The sequence below is a fragment of the Leptopilina boulardi genome, unplaced genomic scaffold, assembly GCF_019393585.1.
Source record: "Leptopilina boulardi isolate dan_hultmark-lab unplaced genomic scaffold, ZJU_Lbou_2.1 LbouV2_331, whole genome shotgun sequence".
Taxonomy (NCBI): Eukaryota; Metazoa; Arthropoda; class Insecta; order Hymenoptera; family Figitidae; genus Leptopilina; species Leptopilina boulardi.
In genome coordinates this window covers 199,049-216,746 of record NW_026137898.1, presented here as the reverse complement: position 1 = coordinate 216,746, position 17,698 = coordinate 199,049, and the positions used below count along the sequence as shown (strand labels likewise).

General features: G+C 27.3%; 1 long non-coding RNA gene across 2 annotated transcripts; it reads left to right on the top strand.

Annotated features, from left to right (window-relative positions):
* Positions 1 to 11,930: 11,930 nt before the first annotated feature.
* On the top strand, positions 11,931 to 15,966 carry LOC127285354 (uncharacterized). 2 transcript variants are annotated; one of them, XR_007843596.1, is made up of 7 exons: positions 11,931 to 12,093; positions 12,199 to 12,362; positions 13,457 to 13,616; positions 14,203 to 14,308; positions 14,413 to 14,503; positions 15,353 to 15,439; positions 15,541 to 15,966. It is a non-coding gene; the product is annotated as an uncharacterized LOC127285354 (long non-coding RNA). The 2 variants fall into 2 exon arrangements; XR_007843597.1 differs by having other exon boundaries at positions 13,864 to 14,308.
* The last annotated feature ends 1,732 nt before the right edge of the window (positions 15,967 to 17,698 follow it).

Below are 17,698 nucleotides of genomic sequence, written 5' to 3'. Positions count from 1 at the left end.
GGGCCGTACATAGTATTTTATGCATGTACATCTTTCTTTGGAACTTGAAATTTTTAAAAATTAATAATTGTCGAATAGTATTATTACTAATAGAATATAATGAAATTAATTAATAATAAATTATTGATAAACAAAAAAAATACAAATTTATTTTTCCGGTTATGTATATGAAGTACATCGGGCACAAAGATCCTTTTAGGTATACGTTACTGACAGACACTGCAGAACCTAACTATGCTCTCTACTTTTTCTAGTTTGCAACCGAAGGAAACAGTCTTATCGAACCGGAGCTTGTCGATCTGGCTTCAATTGTAATTTAATGATTTCACATATTAATAATAAAATAATGGTAATTAAATTTTTTTAATAATATTGCCAGTCACAAAGCAAACCTATTGATTCAGTTTTATTCCACAATTAGTCGCTTCTTATATGACCATATATGGACATGTTCTAGAAATCATGTGACTCGGGCGGACCAATCAGCGCGTTGCTGGGTCCTACCACGCCGCGTATCCCCACCACTGTAAAAACTATCCTAGCTCGTTCACATTATTTTGGCTTTAATTTAAACTACAATCAGTCTTTTTCAGGACTACCAGTTAGCATAATTCCAAAATCGTTAATTTAAACTACAATCAGTCCTTTTCAGGACTACCAGTTTGCATAATTCCAAAATCTTCAATTTAAACTACAATCAGTCCTTTTCGGGAATACCAGTTTGCATAATTCTAAATCAGTGGCCAGATACTTCCCATTGAATAGAGTTTTAATTAATCTCAAGCGTTTTTTAAATTTTTGTCCGCCATTTTGGAATTTATTTTATGTTTGCTTATTTATTAAAAATAACTTTAAATTCGTAATCAGCGGCCAGGAAAACTCCCAAGGAAAGAGTTTCAATCATTTTCGAGCGTTTTTAAAAAAATTTGTCCGCCATTTTGGATCTGCCATTTTGGAATTTATTTTATTTTTGCTTATTTAATAAAAATAACATTAAATTCGTAATCAGCGGCCATGAAAACCCCTTAGAATAGAATTTCAATTAATTTCGAGCGTTTTTAAAAATTTGTCCGCCATTTTGGATTCGCCATTTTGGAATTTATTTTATTTTTGCTTATTTATTAAAAATAACTTTAAATTCGTAATTAGCGGCCAATAAAACCCTCTAGAATAGAGTTTCAATTAATTTCGAGCGTTTTTAAAAAAATTTGTCCGCCATTTTGGATCCACCATTTTAAAATTTATTTTATTTTTGCTTATTTATTAAAAATAACTTTAAATTCATAATAAGCGACCCAAAAAAACCCCTGAGAAATAAGTTTTAAGCCATTTTGATCAATTTTAAAAATTTTTACCGCCATTTTGAATTCGCTATTTTGAATTTTGGAAAACTAACATTATATTTGCATTCAGCGACCCCAAAAACTGTTGTATGAGGTGTTTTAGATTGAATGGAATTCTTTAAGACGTTTAATTCACAAATTTATTTTTAAATTTTCAAACTTACTGCCATTTATGCGCCATAATGGAGCCGCCATTTAAAATTTTGAAAAACGCCACTCGGCATTCGAAAGTATAGAAATTTACGAATTTTTTAAGCCCTAGAACATTGAAATCCGTCAAAACCATTTTTGGACAGAAGCCTGTCCTTGTTGACGTGGAACGTCCCTTATATAATTTGTAAATTGATGAGTCGCGAAACTTTAAACGAAATATTAAAATATGTTAATATCTAAATTTTAACTGAAGATCGTATTACTTAAAAATTATATCAATGAATTTTTTCATCCAATATAATTAAAATATAAAATCATTTAACGAATTCCTTAATATTCGAGAAATTTATGACTGTTTATTTTCTACAAAATTTTTATTAAAAGTCACGAAGAAAAATAAAATTATTCTTCTTGAATTACATAAAATTTTTTATTATAAAATTTATTTAAAAATGTTTTTTATTCTCTCATAATTTTTAATGTTTTTTGTTTGAAGAAAACGATTCATAAAAATTCTTTAACCACTACCTAGCAATTTCAATTTCTTGTCCATTTGACACATCACTATGATAAAAAATATTTTAAAGGAGAGGAATTTTTTTTCTGACTAGTCTAACTTGAAATTCGTGTGTTAAGATTTGAAGCAACACAACATTGTTTTTCTTAATGACTTAGCAAAAAATTTCTTTTAATAATTATTTACTTACTCTTTTTCAAAGTCACACTTCTATCTTCTCCTGCATTTGATGGAGACAATTTTTCACCTGCTTCATTCTTCCCACTCGCAGACGATTCACTGGTTTTATTGTCTGTGGAACCAAAATACATTAATGTTATATGTATATTGAAAGAAAATTGTTTAAATAATCGTAAAATTTGAAATTATAAACATTTAGATAAGTAAACTAAACACCGATTTTTTTTACTCTTATGATAATAAGTTAGTTTCTTAATTAGTCATTTATATTTGATAAACAGGGTGTAGAGCAAATTATTATTTTTAAATTCCCAGGGAACGCATACCTTTCAAAGCTGATGGGATGGAGGGGTTAAATTTTAACTTTAAATTTTGTTTCTCCATTTCTTGTTCAGAATCACTTGAAGAAATTATTTTCTTTGCCCTTAGGTGTCTGGTTTTTTTCAAAATCTCTCGATTAATTTCGTCGTCTGTCTCCAAATCAGACATTTTTATGTAATTTTCGATTTTACTTTCGGCTTCTTCCAGAGTTTCTGAAAATCATTTTTCAGTAATATTATTTTAATGATAATAGTAATAATAATAATTTTTAAAAAGAATGCATACCGTAGAAGCGATATGTTTTCTTTATTGACCACTTTTTGCCATTATCAGTCCAACTTTCATCGGGGTTCGGATCGTTTAATAAAATATCACGAAAATAACTTGCATTTTTCGTGGGAGGGAAATAACAACTTATCATTATTTTAAATTTTTCCAAAAAAATGCGTTTTAAGAATTGCTTACTGGCCGTAATTATAAACTATTTCGGCGCATGTATACCTCCATAATTCTGAGTATGCTTCTGCGGTGGACAGTTGGATTAAAAAAGACAGAAACAGTTTTTGTCGAGACAGGAACTATGTTCCTTTTTCTCCAACGGTCCACTGTGGAGGCTATACTCGGAATTGGGAAAGTATACAGCCGCAGGTCTACAAATAATAAAACTTTTTTCTTGATATCGTAGTGGTTACCAATGTATTTTTAGATACTGAACACGATTGCACGTCCCAAAAGTGCATATATCAGGATTTCGCGAAAAGTGGGGACAAAAATCCCTAAAAACTGGTTTTTGGAAATTTTTAATTTATTTGGTCCGAATTAATGCTTGCAAGCTTTAATTTAAGACTTTTGAAATATCTAGCACTTTAAATTTAAAAAACAAACAAAATAATTAAAAACACAAAACCCCTTTTTTTGGGATTATACCACCATTTTCTTTAAAATCCTGACGTGCCAGACAATTCTGGGACTCAATATCGTATTCGACATCCAAAAAAACATCAAAAACTTTGGTATCAAGAAATAGAAAGTTTGATTATTTGTAGTAATAGTCTTCAATTGTGGTAAAAGCGCAATTTTTAAAAAGCGTTTTATTCAAAAAATTTAAAGCAATGGACTTTAATATTTTACTAAAAGACTATTTGCCTGAAGGTCTTTGATTAAGTAAAGTTTTAGATTTTTTTGAGAAGTACCCCTCGTTGTTTCTGCTTGTCATACAATTGTTTTCAATTTTCTAAAACAGGTAATAAACAAAATATCTTCTTAACTTATCTAAATTTAAATTAATTTATTCTTTTTATAAAAATTTATTTTTTTACAAAGATTTTAATTCTTTTGTAAGTTTTTTTAAAAATCACAGTAAAACAACCTCTATAAAATGTGCGTTAATGTTACGCGTAAACCACGAAATGTTTTTAAACTCAATAATAATTTTAAGTTACATTTACTTTTATGAAACCAACATTTAAAAAATTCATAAGTCGAAAATGTAGACATTTCTGAAAAAAATTCTACCTCTTTCTTTTAAAGAAAAATAATTTTTGATCACAGTATTTTGCACTTACACTGTGTACTTTATAAAAGTATTAAAAATGTATTTCAAGGGCGAATATTTATAAGACATGTAATGTGTGTCTGGAAAAAGGATACTGTTGACCAAAAAATATTTTTTCTTAAAAATAGTAGCATCTGTAAGCCTTAAAACTGAAACACTATTCTAAGAAAAATTTGATTATCCTAGTCTGTTTTTTCAAATGCGATCTACATGCGTTCACGCACGTGTTTGCATTATGTTACAGAGAGGTTAAACTAGATATATTAAAATAATTTATTACTTACAATTTTCAAAATTTAGTTCTTATCCAACTTTATTTATATATAAGAAAAATTAAATCTTAAAATTAGACAAATAAAATAAAACTTAACGCGCTATCACGAGCATGAACACAACACGAGGCACAATCAGTAATGGAATTCTTGGAATATATAGCTACGAGCCGGCTACGTCTTATGCGCAACTTGATGGCGCAGCTATACTTAACTTATAAGCTTCTATTTCTCCTGTATTTACATCTTTGCTGTGTTTATTTTATATTGCAATAATTACTTTTTGATAAATAAAAAGCATATTTTTAATGCATGTACGTTTTAACTTTTTCAATATAAAAAATTGGCAGAATTATGTGGCAAATATTCATACTGAGGAAATGACGTCGAAATTATATAGTCTACAGTGACGTTATTTCCGCAATATGAATATTAAAACATTATTAAAATTGTTTTAAAATTATTTCTTGTAGAAAATGGTTTAATTGTAAACTTCTATTTTTTTATTTATTAAGGAGTAATTATTTAAATGTAAAATATGTACAATAGATAATTTTAATATAATGAGTGGAAACAGGCCGCTGTAGAGTTGAGTTGCGCACAAGGAGAGAAAACGCTGGGTCCTGATTATGGCAGATTCGTCTGCTAAGAAGCATTTCGTTCAGGCTCGCGTTCCACGTTTAAATTATTAATTTACATCAGTGAAATATCTCATACTTTTTTTATTTTATCACTGTTTCATAGACAGGAGTAGATCCATAAATAGACGCTATTGTGAGAATTGCAAGTAATAATATTATTTTGTATATTTAACCTCAATATCGCATGTATAGTCATCATATGAATTTAGGATGTGTTTGCCCTGATCGAGCACTTTTAATTGTACACATAAGAATACAATCATCCAGGGATATTATTCTACAAAAAGCACGATTCAAGTTATATTTTTAATTCATCAGTTTTTGAACTAATTCAATAGGTATGTAAAAATATAAGGGAATGTTTATTTTTGAGGTTATGTTGTATCTCGTCAAATTATAAAATAATGACTTATTTTCAATTCTGTGACAAAAATACGATATTTGTATATAAAAACAAAACATTATAAGGTTTTTAAAGCCATTACTAAAAATATTTGCATAGTAATGATTATTATTTTTGATGATATGTTCAAGTTGTATAATAATAATAGCCCGGGTAAGTGCTGGATTTCTCCAGTTTTCTCTTAAAGTGCTTAATAAAAATAAGTTAATAAGCACCTCACATGTAAACGGTCATTACTACATATTTTTTACTCACCTTAAATATTTTTTTAATTTTTCTTCAACTTCATGAATGATGTAGATTTTCACAACTCTTTCAAACTTTCAACAAAATTTGTTTGACTTAACAATTTTTTCACATTTTAAAGTAAATTCAATTGGAACGTTTTACAATTCTGTAGGAAAAATATTACACTTTAATTGAATCAAGGGTTAAATTTAATCTCTCTAAATGAATATTTTACAAATTCGGGGTTGCCAGAAGTCAGGGAAAATTTTGTTTCTTTTAGACATTAAACATTAAAAAATCATGGGAAAAAAATTTTTTGTGCTTAAAAGTTTTAAAATTAAATGAAATCAAAAATAAAATAATTAAAATTTAAAAAAATTCGAAGAAAATTTTATAAAGTATATTATTATTTAAAAACTGTTAAATATTAGACATGTTATTTCTTACCAGAAACATGAATCAGCTTTTTCTGCAAGTAGAAATGATGGAACTGTCACAAAATTATTTTATTTCACAATTTTAATTGAAATTCAAAATTTTGTTGCAAAAATTTCAAAATTTTTGGAAGCTTATAACTTCTTTCTGGATGTTTCAAAAATTTCCAAGTTTTGCAGATATTTTTTTTGAAATATTATTAATGTGCTATTAAAATTTGAAGAGGGTATTTTGCTTTAATTTTGCATTAAAATCAGAAATTCATCTAGTTTAACATAATATTAAAACTAGATTTTTTAAAAATATGTCAGCGACCAGTTCCAGATGATTTTCGGTGGTTTGCTCCTGTCAAGGGATTTGTTATTTTTTGTGATATTTCTCGAAAATATGGCAAAAATTTTGATAAAATTCATTTAGAAGCAAATCCATCTAGGAGATTTCTATTTTTTCTCATTTTCACGAGAAAATAACAAAAATTTAGACAAAATTAATTTGCAAAACCAAGGGGGATTTTTTAGTATTTTTGCATTTTCTTGAAAAAACTGAAAAAATTTTCGAAAGAATTTAATTACAAGGTAATTACCTTGTAATTAAATGACAGGATTTTTGAGTTTTTGATTTTCTAGAAAAATAGCGAAAAATTTTCCACAAAATTCAATTACAAGTAAATTCATCGAGGGATTTTAAAGTATTTTGTTATTTTTTTTAAAAAATGTCAAAAATTTTCGATAAAATTCAATTACAAGCAAATTTATAGAAAGATTTTCATGTATTTTTATATTTTGCCTCACAATTACTTTAGTCACGATTATTCAAATCTAAGATCATCACTCAAGATTCCTTCGCTATCTCAAAGATTTTTGTTTTCTGACCTTCTTTTTCTATTCAAAATTATTAACGGTAAAATTAATTGCCCACATCTATTATCTTTATTTGATTTTTATGTACCTCAAAGATCTCCCAGAGCTCTTCCTTTATTTAGACTACCGTTTACTAGAACTGATTATTTAAAGAATTCTATTATCTACAGACTGAGTAAAGAGGCTAACCAGTTTGACAGCAATATAGATTTTTTTGGCATTTCACAAAGCTCTTTTGTACAGGAATTACGCAATTTGTTTTTCAATTCAAACAGTAATGGCACAGCCAATTAGTAAATAAGTCTTATATTTTTGTAAACACAGTACTTTGTACGACAGGGCATTATTCCGATATTGCCCGTGTAAATAAATAAATAAATAAATAAATAAATATTTTCTCGAAAAAAATGGCAAAAATGTACCAATTCTCAGTTTTGTCACTGTTCACTGTGTGAACGAAACCTTAAAAATTAATTAATTTTACACTGATTTTGTGGAAAAAAAGAGAAAATTAGGGAAAAGTTTCAAAATAGGGTACTTTTAGGGACCCAAAATTTGAAAACGGGTCTTTTAGGGAAATAGAGGACAGCCTGTGAAGCCTGAAATTGTTTCACTAAAATTAATCGTTGTATGAAAATAACATATTAAACCTGTTTACATATTTATATTACATTTAAGGAATATAGTTTTGGATGGAATTGGTTTAAGGAAAAAATTTCTTTTCGTAATATAAATTACAATTTTACTATATTTAAAGGAACTTATATAGAAAAATAAAAAGTGAAATTAAAGAAACAATGTCAGAAACTTTTTCTAATTTTTCGTGAAGTATTATAATAAACTGACATGAGAACATACTTTTTTAAATGAAAAGATGTATTCTTATTTTAAATAATTTCTTTACTAACTTATTAAAATTAAATTTTACGTTAAAGAATTTGGAAAATACCGATTTGGGACATCCTGACTACGGTTTGAGTACTGCAACTTTAACTTCCTCTTGTGAGCTCTCAAGTGTGTAAGTAATATTGTGTATTTCATTAAATTTTTGAAGAAATGCAAAGAAAAAATTGTAAAGTAGAAAGTTTTAAAGACTAAACAATGAATGCGATTGGTTCTATTTTAACTATGCTGCTAAAATATTTATTTCATATAATTAATGGGTTACTAGATCAATGAATAATATATGTTTTTTGAACCAAATAGTTTTTTTTATTCGAAGCAATCATTTCTGTATTTTTATTAAATACCATTTATTTGATTCAAATTTATTGAATTTGAAGGTTACTGACCACTTAGCTTAGCGAGCAAAAATTAAGTAGAAGATTATTAAAATTTGTAATGTGAATTCTTTCTGTATTTTTGATAGTGTTATAAATTAATTTTAGCAATCATGGGAAAAGTCACAAAGAAAGAATCCAAAGTATGTGGCATATCCGAACGCCGCTTGCGAAAGATCGTTCAAGATCGTATTTTAGCTGACCGTAACTTTTTGCAATCTCAGATGAATTCATCTACAAATGTCGAAAAAAGTGAACCCGGAATATCTAACATACACTTCCAGTCATCCAATGACAACGGACTTCCATTAGCTGCAAGTAACTTGAACGTAAACTTTAATTCGCTCGAAAACACTGAGACAGGAGACCTTGACGTACAACTTCCTTTATCCAATACCAAGTTACCTTCATTTGCTGACAACGGACCTCAATCAAATGCAGGCAGGTCAACCATTGACTTTAGTTCGTCTTCATTATTTACTGGCAATAATGAAAATTCAAGAGAACAGTGTAATGAGACTAATGGGAGCGAGTCCTTTGCAATGGATTACAATGCTACGGATAATTTTATTCTAAATGACGATTCTTCCGACAGCGATACTGAAATAACTACTAATGAAGACACAAGAAAAACTGACAGTGAACTTAGCGAAGATGACTTTGAAATTCCAGATTATCCAAGTGACGATGAGGCGCGTATGAAGGATACGGAATTTTCAACACAGTTACGTCAATAAGCTTTGAATTTTCATATAACTCTAGTTGCGCTGACTGCTTTGTTACTTTTGTTAAGAGTGTTTGATGTCAATTTACCACTTGATGCACGAACTTTGATGGGGACACTTAGGAAGACTGAAACTACCGAAATGTGTGGAGGAACTTATCACCATTTTGGTTTGAAAAGAGCTGTGGATAACATAATTCATGAAAGGAGACGTAAAGGTGTGAAGGATGGGACTATAAAATTAATGATAAATGTAGATGGTGTACCTATTTCGAAATGCGGAACCAACTCGTTTTGTTTAATTTTATGTTCAGAAGTCAATTCAGAGACCGTTTACCCCATCGGTGCCTTCTACGGGACAGCAAAACCATTGGATGCAAATGAATTTCTTAATCCATTTGTACAAGAGGCACTAAATGTTTGTAAAGAGGGAGTGAAGAACAATAATATAAAAATAGAGGCCATAATTTGCGACGCTCCAGCCAAATCTTTTGTATTATATTTAAAAGGCCATACAGGGAATTATTGCTGCTCCAAATGTCTGATAAAAGGAGTATGCCACAGACCACTTGTCCCAAAAAAGGGTAAAATAAAGAAGGGAAGGGTTTGCTTACCTGGTACAGGACCATTCCTATTAAAAAATGACAAGGATTTTAAGCTTAATAAATATAACAACTTAGAATCAGGTATCCAAACAGTTCTTACAGAACTTCCGGAGTTTGGCTGTGTCACCTCTGTCCCTCTCGATTACATGCATCTAATTTTGCTCGGAGTTATGAAAAAACTTATCTCTTTATGGGTACTCGGTAAATCTAAAGTAAAAATCCCTTCTACATCAATAAAAATTATATCAGATAGATTACTCTTATTGCGAAATTTCATTCCTCATGAATTTAACAGAAAACCAAGATCACTATGGGAATTTAAGTTTTGGAAAGCAACGGAATTCCGTACTTTTCTATTATATGCTGGTGTTGTAGTTTTGAAAAATGTAGATGGATTTCCAAGTAATCTTTATTCACACTTTTTGTTATTTAATACAGCAGTTTTAATCCTCATAAGCGAAAGACATATTTCCGATCCTAGAACATTGAGGTTGCCCAAGAAATGTTGCAATTATTTGTGAAAAATTTTGCATTGTTATGTGGAAAAGAGTTCATTTCTTATAATGTGCACAATTTACTGCATATTTTTAAAGATGTCGAACGATATGGAAATTTGAACAATTTCAGCGCCTTCATATTTGAAAATTATATGTCCAGTGTAAAGAGGATGATAAGAAAAGGGAACAAGCCGCTACAGCAACTTGCTCGACGGTATGCAGAAACTGAGAATAGTCAAAAAAATCGTTCGATTGAAAATATCATTTTGAAACATTCTCATAATAAGGGCCCTTTAACTCTAGATTGCTTGATAAATGTTCCTGAACAGTATAAAATTGTTGAAGCAAAAGGACTTACAATAAATTGTGATAGTATGAAGAATAATTGTGTTCTGCTGAATGACGGAACCTTTTTAATCGCAGAGAATATTGTAAAATATAATTCTCAAGACATTCGGATAATTGGACATAAACTTTGTTTTAAAAACGGCTTATATGACGAACCTGATTCAAGGCTTATTAACATTTATATGACTCAGGACGATAATGAAAGTGAAAAATATTGCGTACCAATAACAGATACTATATCAAAGGCGTGGAAAATTCCGACGTCGGAAGGAAATGTAGTAATCCCATTACTTCAGGAAAGAAAACAAAAATAGTTTTTCTTCCATCAAAAATTTCTTATGCAATTTTTTACGCAATTTTTTACTTTCCTTTCAATAAATTGTAATTTTATTAGAATTATCCTATTCCTTTTTAGTTTTAACTTATTGTCGTTTAAAAAATGGTGAAGAATCCGAATTTTGTAAATTAAATGCTCTATTATAATATTAAATATACTATTTAATGCATAATAAATATAAGCATTAAACTAATATTACGTCAAAATTTTACAATGTTGGCACAAGACATTTTCAATGAACCTGCTTTTACTGGGCAAATAATAATTTGCGACTCTTATACTCTGAATGAAATCTTATGCTGATAATGGAAAAGCATCTAAATACGTGGACGATGAAATCAAAATTGCTCTTGAGGTAATGTATATCATTATTTGAATAAAATACTCAAAAACAAATACTATAATATAAAAATTACTTTATTATTTACAAAATTAATTGAGAGTTGTCACATGTCCAGAAGTTCTAAGAAAAATAAGTGGAAATGAAATTTTATCAATAATATTTAATATTTTTAATATTATATAATTATTATATTCTAATTAATTGATTAATTTCAATAATTGTAATAATATTATAATATTTAACAATAATAAAAATATAAAATAAATAACAAATTTAAAAAAATTTAATACAAATACCTTTGGCAACGCTGTAACTCTAAAGTCGAAAAAAATTAATTTAAAATTTAATATACAATAATAAAAATTTTTTGTTAACAATTTTTTCAGGAGTTTTCAAAGTCGACATAATTTCAATCAATTCAAAGTACTAATTCCAATTTGTACATCCTGCAAAAAATTTTCAGTTAATATCAAAAATTGTTAATTTTATTACGTAAAAAAATTAATTACAATTGTCAGAGGAGTTCTTATAGGAGACACAAGATTTCAATTGATTTTTACCAATGAAAAATACCCCGTCAAATTGAAATGAAATACAAAAAAAGGAAAAACAGTTTAAACTTTTGGTAATCACATATGAAAAATAATCAAATAAGCAATGACTGATGAGACATTCTAAGACAAGAAAACTCTGGATATCATTTTGTTCAAAAATTACCAGTGAGTATCCTCAATTTTTTGCCTCAGTATTAAACCTAAAACTTTAATTTTGTTTAATTAATATAAATTTTCATAATCAAAATTAAAATTGATGTTACTTTTTAAAATGATCTAAATTATTTTTCAAATTAAATTTAAATATTTTAAGAATAAGAGTGAACGTATCAGTTTCTTATATGAAATTTGATTTACTCTGTTGATGTTTCATATTTCATCACGATTTTGGGTGAGGACTAAATTGGCTTCATGATGAATGAACGAAAAGTGTTTATAGAAACTGAAAATAGATTTCAATACAAATGTACGGAATTGAGCCAAATTTAAAGGAAAAAGTAAATAAATTTAATCGTATTTACATTTAATTTCAATTGAAACAATGGTACGTAATGGTACGAATGCTAATAAGGTAATATTAATACCAAAATTATTACTTTCAGTTTACAAGATCAATTACACAATTTACTGAATAGCGTTTTCTCAAATTAATGAACAGATTTGGAAAAATTCTACACTGGATGACAAATATCTATGATTTCGATGACATAAATATTTGCACATCCTCAAAATCGCATTAATATATACGCTGCTCATTGTAAGATTGGTAATTATCAATATTTCATATTCTTGAATCGATAATCCTGAAATTCGAAAACCATGAATATTCCGTAAATGATATTCACGCCAATTTCCATTCAACATAGATGCATATTGTAACGAACTTGTAATTTTACCAAAATAGAAGAATTGAATTTTTTCTAATTTACTAAGCACCCTTTTTAGTATGTTTTTGCATAACGAAAATTTTCGAAATTTCAGATTTACTTTTAGGAGTTTTCTAACATTTTTGGCCAAAAAGATCGAATTTTTTCTGTTTTAATTTTTTGATAGGAAAATATGTCAAAAGTGTGTAGTTAAAATGCTAGATCGTAATTGGAATATAAAATATAAAAGTAATACTTCGTTTTTACATAAATCTGTAAAAAGAACATTTTATCAGTAAGATTCTTAAGATATAATTAGTAAAAGTTGTTTTACAGAGTGTTTGCAACTCATATTATTCTCTTTATAAGAGAAGATTGATCAAGGAAAAAGCACAACATTATATTTTTTTATTAAAGTTTCATTAGTTTTCATTTCAATTATTCAAGTTTATCATTTTTAATAAAACTTTTATGAGTTATTTTCATTATATTTTAAAGTTTACCTTTTTTGCATCACGTCGTTATAATGTTTACTATTTCTTATTTTAATTCTTGTTTTTATTTAAACGATACCAACAGACTTTCATTGAATTTTTTCAACAATAAAGTTAATAAATCACCTACAGCACCGAAAATTTATTAAATATTTATTGCAATTTTCTGAATATTTAATCGCAAAGTTTAGTGAAAGTAATGTAAAAATTTAAAAGCGAAATATTTTGCACAAAATTTTTTTAAATATTTAAAATAAATTTTCGACTATTAGGATAAAATGCAATTTAATTATTCAGGAAAATTTTTAGCCAAACATGTACTTCATCGCGACATTTACATTTTTTACACACTTTTCACTTAACTTGTTAAATTGAGTATTTCCAAAATTGCAATAAATATTAAATTTTTATAAAATTTTCGTTGCTATGGGGCTAACATTATACATTTGTAATTTTCAATTCTATTTTTTTTCTTGAAAATAAATCTAAACTTTTTTCAGGTTCTTTCCAAGTTAGCCAGTGCGAGACCTAATTTATAAATATGTTAATTCGTTTATCAAGTGCAAGCTTTATCAATGCAGCTTTTTGCCAGTAAAACTGCCGATTCATTTATGCTCAGGAAATTCAAATTGGACAGTAGATGAAAACAAGCTGAAGGAGGTAAAAAAATCTTCTATCTACTATACTACTAATATTCTAACACAATTTTTTTAATTCAATTAATATCAATATCACATTAAATTTATAATTTTTTGTTATAAGTCTTTTCTATATTTGCAATATCGCTTCTTTACTTCTAATGTGATCGAAGAAATAGGTTTGTGAAATGTAGAACCCAAAAAAACGTTTTTGCCCAGTTATTAAAATTTGAATTTTTAAGTAGTTTTAAGTGAAAATTCTTTTGCAGAGTTCTATTTGATAAATTTAAGAGTACAAAAAATACGTTATTTTTGTCTTGAAATGGTTGGTTAATACTTTGGATTTATAATTGAGGACGTTTGAGCATTGTGTGGAACTCGGACGAAATTAACCATTTTCAACTTTTGCTGCAAATATAATATTTCAGATAAAAATATACGAAAATTTAACTAAATGAAATATAATTTTATATACTTTTAAAATGAATCTATAATTGATTTTGAGAAAGTACATGAAAACAAAGTATATGAAAACTGATTCAAAATTATTTGAATTATGATAAAGGAAAAGAATTAAATAATATGTTTCATCATTGTTACATGCATAGATGCTGCCTTGTGGTTACTGCAATCAAATAATATAACAAGTACAGAAATTGACAAATATATTAGCTCATGGCTGTCCAATTGTAGAATTCGAGACAATAGAAAAACGTAAGTATCAATAATATTATACTTTTTTTTAAATTTATTTATTATTTGTTATTATTCTTTTCTGTTTCAATACCTTCTCTAAATTTTATTCTTTGCTTTTTTAGCAAGCCATTACCAAATCCCATACAACTATAAGGAAAGTAATATGTTTCGTTTTCGTATCTGAAGGAGTTGCGAAACATTTTTATAAACAATGTAAGTTACATTTTTTCTACCAATGAATAATTTTCTTTACAAATTTTTCAAATTCGATTTAAAGCTTATGGATGATTTTCCACTTAGCGTACAATTTAGTTATTCTTAAAATTTTATTCATTTTAATATTAAACTAAATTACAATTTAGTGCTATTATTAAACAATATTTTCGAATTTGATAAAAATCAATTTAATTTCCATTTTTATTTAAATAAGGATAAATAATAAACAATAACGAACAATTTATAAATAATAAATTTTATAAATATGGCTAACTCAATAACGACACAAAAAATTGTTCCTCAATTTTGTTATAAAGTGTTTCATCTTTTCCAATTTTATTAATATAGACTACTAATCAAACTATCAATCATTTTTATATTTATTATTATATTTTACAATACAATTACTATTTTCTTATGTAAATAGAACTTTGGTGAAGCTTTACTAAGACTTTTCGGCAACTAATAATACTTTCTTATGATGATGAGAATGTAAAATAGCTTCTAAAGATAAAATAAGAATTTTTAAGTAAAAACGACAATAGTAGCTATTGTTGATGAAAATATAAATTCGTTTTTCCCTTTGCATTTATTACAATATGTGCACCAGATTTCTTAAAAAAATGCAAAGAAAATAAAATTTTGCACTAGGTGGAAAATGACACATATATTGTTTACAAACATAATGACAATTTTTTAAAAATTTTTTAAAAATACTTACAGTATTAAACATATAAATTCTTAAAAAGCATTTTTTGAACTTTTCTAACACTTATGAGCTTTAAATAATGAACACTAATGTATCATCATCATTATTGCATTAAATTTATAATGTTTTTGGTACAGGTCCTTTCTATTAAGTGGACACGACTGCCGATTCATTTATGTTCAGGAAATACAAATTGGACAGTAGATGAAAACCAGCTGAAGGAGGTAAAAAAATCTTTTATCTACTATACTACTAATATTCTAAAACAATTTTTTTAATTCAATTAACATCAATATTACATTAAATTTATAATATTTTGTTACAGGTCTTTTCTATCAAGTGGACATGGTTAAAAAATTTCTATTAACATCATCATGTTACATATAAATAATCTGCCGTTTTTTATAATATTGGGCAGGATTTCTAAATCAGCTCAACTAAAATAAGAAAATTTAATTTGCAATATCGCTTCTCTACTTCTAATGTGATCGAAGAAATAAGTTTGTGAAATGTAGAACCCAGAAAAACGTTTTTGTCCAGTTATCAAAAATTTGAATTTTTAAGTAGTTTTAAGTAAAAATTCTTTTGCAGAAAAAAATACTTTTTTTTGTCTTGAAAGGGTTGTTTAATACTTTGGATTTATAATTGAAGACGTTTGATCAATATAAAGTAATTTTTATTTCATAAAATTGCAATGAAATTTTCATTCATTATTGTAAAAAAATTTTTTCTTTTTTAGTATTTAAAGTATTTAATTTAGGACCACTCAAAGTTTTTATTTTAAAAAAATTTGCAATGAATATTTTTTATTTTCTTTCTAATAAATTTCGAACAATAGTTTTAAACACATTAGGAGTAAGAATTAATCTTATCTTGAGAATTAATTAATATTCAAATATTTTAGATGAACCATTCATCAAATTCTGACCCAATACAATATTTAATATTTATAATACTTTAATATTTCATAATGTTTTTTAAAAAGACTGTGTAAGATTCTAAAATAAAAAAACATATAAAACTATTTTCCTTGTTTATTATATTTAACAAAATATGCTTTATTTTAATGTGGCATGATTTACTGCGAAATTTACCAGTTAGCTTACAATAAAATTAAGCTGTAAGCTTACCGTCAGCTTTAGGTGTAAGCTTACCGTGAGTTATAGGTGTAAGCTTACCGTGAGTTATGGGTGTAAGCTTACCACGGGTTATAAGTGTAAGCTTACCATGAGTTGTGGATGTAATCTTACCACGGGCTTTAGGTGTAAGCTTACTGTAGAGCGGAACATTTTAGAACACCTTGTATCTACTACAGCTTTACGAGGTAAGCTTACGAATCCTACAGATGTCGCTCACAGTAGCACTACTGTAAGACATTGTGCTGTTTGGGAACATGTTATATGAGATCCTAATCAATTGTCCGGATGTATGTATTTACATACATACATATTTACACGATTTCTTATAAATATTATTATTTAACTATAGTAGCTAAATTACATATTTTTTAAAAAAATTATGTGCGTTACTATAAAAATTAATCAAAATTGTTTAATGTAATTTTTCATAATTTTGTTTCCTCTCCTCACGAGGAAGCTTTGTATTCGTGACGATTTTCGATGTTTTAAAAATGGGTTATATGGACTTATTTTTATCTAGAATGCATATATTTGAAGTTTTAAACAAATGTCCGGATGTATGTGTGTGTATGTCACAAAATCTTGTGTACAAATTATCTCTAATACAGTTCGATGGATTGTCCTGAAATTTTAGAGGCTTATTACACTGTAAATATAATTTTTTTATACAAAAGAAAGATTTCTCGCATTAAAACACATTGATTAATCTATATAAAGTCTATATTTTACTTAAAATCTAAAAATTATATCTTTTTTTAATTTTTGAATAAAATTTTTTTCGTATTTTTTGAAATAACTTTTTTTTCATGAAAATTTTTAAAACATTTTGTCAAACCCGTATTCCTGGCATGAAAACGAATCGATTGATGTATATAAAGTTTACACTTTACCAATATTTGTAAAATTGATTGATATTTTAGTTGTAATCTCTCTTTTAATCTTGAATATAAGTCGTTAGCCCCAAGTCGAATGCACGCAACTTTCAGAGACATTTTGGAAAGTACGCAACTTCCACAGCCGTTTTGGAAATCACGTAACTTTGTGGTGCGGAGCAGAATGTACGTAACTCTGAGAAACGTTTGGAACTAGCTTATGTTGGTTTTTTGTGTTTTTGCAAAATACAAATTACAATATTTCTGCTCGGAACATAACATAGGATGCCTGTAGATTAAATAAAAGGGATTTTATTGAACATTGACTTACACTTTTTATTGCTATGTTTCGAGCAGAAATATTGTAATTTGTATTTTGGAAAAACACAAAAAACCAAAATAAGTGAATTCCAAACGTTTCTCAGAGTTACGTACATTCTGCTCTGCACCACAAAGTTACGTGATTTCCAAA